The following is a 4880-nucleotide window of genomic DNA, read 5'->3' as shown; positions in this document are numbered from 1 at the left end:
AATAAACGCAACATGCAAAAATGTCAAAGATTTACTGAGTTACAGTTCATATAAGGAAATGGGGTAAATTTACATTGATTAGACCCTAATCTATGTATTTCACAGATACCTTTCAAAGAAAGTAGGGGCGTGGATCAGAAAACCAGTCAGTATCTGGTGTGACCACCATTTGCCTCATGCAGCGTGACACATCTCCTTTACATAGAGTTGATAAGGCTGTTGATTGTGGAATGTTGTCCCACTCTTCAATTGCTATGCCAAGTTGCTGGATATTGGCGGGAACTGAAACACGCCGTCGTACACGTCGATCTAGAGCATCTCAAACATTCGCAATGAGTGACATGTCTGGTGAGTATGCAGGCCATGGAAAAACAAGGACATTTTCAGCTTCCCGGAATTGTGTACAGATCCTTATGACATGGGGCCGTGCATTGTCATGAAACACGAGGTGATGGCGGCGGATGGATGGCATGACAATGGGCCTCATCTCTTTACGGTATCTCTGTATTTAAATTAATATTGATCAAATGCAATTGTGTTTGTTGTCCATAGCTTATGCATGCCCATACCATAACCCCACCGCCACCATGGGGCAACCTGTTGAAAACGTTGACATTAGCAAACCACTCGCCCACGCGGCGCTATACACATGGTCTGTCAGGTGGATGGATTATCTTGGCAATGCAGAAATGCTCACTAACAGGGATGTAAACACAACATTTGACAGAAATAAGCTTTTTGTGTGTATGGAACATATCTGGGATCTTTTATTTCAGCTCATGAAACATGGGCCAACACTTTATATGTTGCATTCATATTTTTATTCAGTGTAGTATAAATCTGTAGAAAATACTTTAATTAAGCAATAAGGCCCGAACAGGTGTGGTATATATGGCCAATATACCACGGCTAAGGGCCGTGTGCAACCCAAAGTACCTGGATTCAGCCCTTAGCCATGGTACTGTAGACAGGTGTGTGCCTTTCCAAATCATGTCCAACCAATTTAATTCACCACAGGTGGACTCCAATCAAGTTGTAGAAACATCTCAAGGATGATCAATGGAAACAGGATGCACCTGAGATACATTTCCAGTCTCATAGCAAAGGGTCTGAATACTCAGACTGGAAATGTATCTCCGGTGCATCCTGTTTCCATTGATCAAACAGGTTTTTAGAAATTTTTTAAAACAAAAATAGCTTATTTACATAAGTATTCAGACCCTTTGCTATGAGACTGGAAATGTATCTCAGGTGCATCCTGTTTCCATTGATCATCCTTGAGATGTTTCTACAACTTGATTGGAGTCCACCTGTGATGAATTCAATTGGTTGGACATGATTTGGAAAGGCACACACCTGTCTACAGTACCATGGCTAAGGGCTGAATCCAGGTACTTTGCGTTGCTGAGGATTTTTTATTATTTAATACATTTTTGAATAAGGCTGTAACGTAACAAAATGTGGAAAAAGTCAAGGGGTCTGAATACTTTCTGAAGGCACTGTATATTGGCCATATACCACAACTCCCCCAAGGTGCCTTATTGCTATTATAAACTGGTTAGCATTGTAATTAGACCAGTAAATAGTAATTGTTTGTCACACCCATGGTATGTGGTCTGAAATAATACAGCATTCAGCCAAATCACCTGGTTTATAACACTCATTATAATCTGGCAGGTTGATTTAATTGTGGTCAAAGTTTGGCCAGAAATGTCCTCAAAGGGGCACACCTCTCTGCTTGTGAACAAAAACTTTTTTTTTTAAATCCAGGATGCAAAAGTTTATTAGCCTAAAACTAACAATTGTGCGGTTTCATGAGCTAATAGTGATGCAAAATTCTGTTAATTTTCCCCAAAATCCTGTCTCAAAAATCCTGGGATCAGGAGGGAATAAGCAGGAAATCCGACATTCTCTAACCAGGATTTCTGGGAAAACCTGGGAATTTTGGGAAAGTTACTGGAATTTTGCAATCCTAGTTAATAAATGTATTAATATTATATTGTGTGTGTGTGTATATAAACTTGTCAATACTCAATGAGGAACTTGTTTTGAATATTATTTTCAATGAAGAAAATCCATGATTTTACCGTAACTTTCAAAACGAGTAATTAAGTTGTTTTATCACCAGAACTGTTTGAGCAACAAACAAGATGGAAGAAAATGATTGAGGGAGTCAGTCAGTCATTGCCTCAAAGTCATTAAAGAAGAGAGTGAGTAACTGCAGATGTCCGTACTACTGCCAATACTCTATCACTAATCACTCCATAATTCTGTGTTAGAATTTTAGAATTTTAGACCCCATCATAGCACTGAGACTGCACTTGTGAAGGTGGTAAATGACCTTTTAATGGCGTCAGACCGAGGCTCTGCATCTGTCCTCGTGCTACTAGACCTTAGTGCTGCCTTTGATACCATCGATCACCACATTCTTTTGGAGAGACTGGAAACCCAAATTGGTCTACACGGACAAGTTCTGGCCTGGTTTAGATCTTATCTGTTGGAAAGATATCAGTTTGTCTCTGTGAATGGTTTGTCCTCTGACAAATCAACTGTACATTTCGGTGTTCCTCAAGGTTCCGTTTTAGGACTACTATTGTTCTCACTATATATTTTACCTCTTGGGGATGTCATTCGAAAACATAATGTTAACTTTCACTGCTATGCGGATGACACACAGCTGTACATTTCAATGAAACATGGTGAAGCCCCAAAATTGCCCTCGCTAGAAGCCTGTGTTTCAGACATAAGGAAGTGGATGGCTGAAAACTTTCTACTTTTAAACTCGGACAAAACAGAGATGCTTGTTCTAGGTCCCAAGAAACAAAGAGATATTCTGTTAAATCTGACAATTAATCTTGATGGTTGTAAAGTCGTCTCAAATAAAACTGTGAAGGACCTCGGTGTTACTCTGGACCCTGATCTCTCTTTTGACGAACATATCAAGACTGTTTTAAGGACAGCTTTTTTCCATCTACGTAACATTGCAAAAATCAGAAATTTTCTGTCCAAAAATGATGCAGAAAAATTAATCCATGCTTTTGTTACTTCTAGGTTAGACTACTGCAATGCTCTACTTTCCGGCTGCCCGGATAAAGCACTAAATAAACTTCAGTTAGTGCTAAATACGGCTGCTAGAATCCTGACTAGAACCAAGAAATTTGATCATATTACTCCAGTGCTAGCTTCCCTACACTGGCTTCCTGTTAAGGCAAGAGCTAATTTCAAGGTTATACTGTTAACCTATAAAGCGTTACATGGGCTTGCTCCTACCTATCTTTCCGAGTTGGTCCTGCCGTACATACCTACACGTACGCTACAGTCACAAGACGCAGGCCTCCTAATTGTCCCTAGAATTTCTAAGCAAACAGCTGGAGGCAGGGCTTTCTCCTATAGATCTCCATTTTTATGGAACGGTCTGCCTACCCATGTGAGAGACGCAGACTCGGTCTCAACCTTTAGGTCTTTACTGAAGACTTATCTCTTCAGTAGGTCATATGATTGAGTGTAGTCTGGCCCAGGAGTGTGAAGGTGAACGGAAAGGCTCTGGAGCAACGAACCGCCCTTGCTGTCTCTGCCTGGACGGTTCCCCTCTCTCCACTGGGATTCTCTGCCTCTAACACTATTACAGGGGCTGAGTCACTGGCTTACTGGTGCTCTTTCATGCCGTCCCTAGGAGGGGTGCGTCACTTGAGTGGGTTGAGTTACTGACGTGATCTTCCTGTCTGGGTTGGCGCCCCCCCTTGGTTTGTGCTGTGGTGGAGATCTTTGTGGGCTATACTCGGCCTTGTCTCAGGATGGTAAGTTGGTGGTTGAAGATATCCCTCTAGTGGTGTGGGGGCTGTGCTTTGGCAAAGTGGGTAGGGTTATATCCTTCCTGTTTGGCCCTGTCCGGGGGTATCATCGGATGGGGCCACAGTGTCTCCTGACCCCTCCTGTCTCAGCCTCCAGTATTTATGCTGCAGTAGTTTATGTGTCGGGGGGTTAGGGTCAGTTGGTTATATCTGGAGTACTTCTCCTGTCTTATCCGGTGTCCTGTGTGAATTTAAGTATGCTCTCTCTAATTCTCTCCTTCTCTCTTTCTTTCTCTCTCTCAGAGGACCTGAGCCCTAGGACCATGCGTCAGGACTACCGGGCATGATGACTCCTTGCTGTCCCCAGTCCACCTGGTCTTGCTGCTGTTCCAGTTGCAACTGTTCTGCCTGCGGCTATGGAACCCTGACCTGTCCACCGGACGTGCTACCTGTCCCAGACCTGCTGTTTTCAACTCTCTAGAGACCGCAGGAGTGGTAGAGATACTCTTAATGATCGGCTGTGAAAAGCCAACTGACATTTACTCCTGATTTATTATTTGACCATGCTGGTCATTTATGAACATTTGAACATCTTGGCCATGTTCTGTTATAATCTCCACCCGGCACAGCCAGAAGAGGACTGGCCACCCCTCATAACCTGGTTCCTCTCTAGGTTTCTTCCTAGGTTTTGGCCTTTCTAGGGAGTTTTTCCTAGCCGCCGTGCTTCTAGACCTGCATTGCTTGCTGTTTGGGGTTTTAGGCTGGGTTTCTGTACAGCACTTCGAGATATTAGCTGATGTACGAAGGGCTATATAAAATAAACTTGATTTGATTTGTTGGTTTATTAGGAAAAAAGGAACATGTTGTATGTTGGTAGGTCGATTATTCACAACTTTTCAAGAAGTCACTACTGTTGTTACATTTTCACTATTAAACATTTTCTTGAAGAGTTTGTCTCAGCACAAATACTTGTGAAATGGGGGAAATGGAAAAAACGAAATAACTCCTACAAAAAAAGGAACTTGACTCTTGCGTCATAAAACAGCAGTTCCACATAACAGTTCCACATTTGGATTGTAGCCACTTTAA

Source organism: Salvelinus namaycush, chromosome 18, assembly GCF_016432855.1.
Source record: "Salvelinus namaycush isolate Seneca chromosome 18, SaNama_1.0, whole genome shotgun sequence".
Lineage (NCBI taxonomy): Eukaryota > Metazoa > Chordata > Actinopteri > Salmoniformes > Salmonidae > Salvelinus > Salvelinus namaycush.
Note: the sequence above shows the minus strand (reverse complement) of the source record.